The following is a 268-nucleotide window of genomic DNA, read 5'->3' on the forward strand; positions in this document are numbered from 1 at the left end:
GGAAGTGTGCGCTGAGGTGTCAAAATGCAACGCTCCCAAAGGAAAAATAAATAATCCAATCAGCAGCGAACGCTGCCGAGAGTAATGAGTAGCGCGGGGATTTCACAGGGATTTTTGGTCTAAGATGCCTGGGGAGCACCTCTGCCAACGGGGACCGGGGTGCACATCCTGCCCTGGAAAAGCACGAGCCATGGATATGCAGGAGCTCGGCCACGCGCTGCAGAGCGATGCCGCAGGGACGTGGCAGCACATCAGGGGGAGCAAAGCA

Source organism: Eurypyga helias, unplaced genomic scaffold (assembly GCF_000690775.1).
Source record: "Eurypyga helias isolate BGI_N326 unplaced genomic scaffold, ASM69077v1 scaffold27893, whole genome shotgun sequence".
Taxonomy (NCBI): Eukaryota; Metazoa; Chordata; class Aves; order Eurypygiformes; family Eurypygidae; genus Eurypyga; species Eurypyga helias.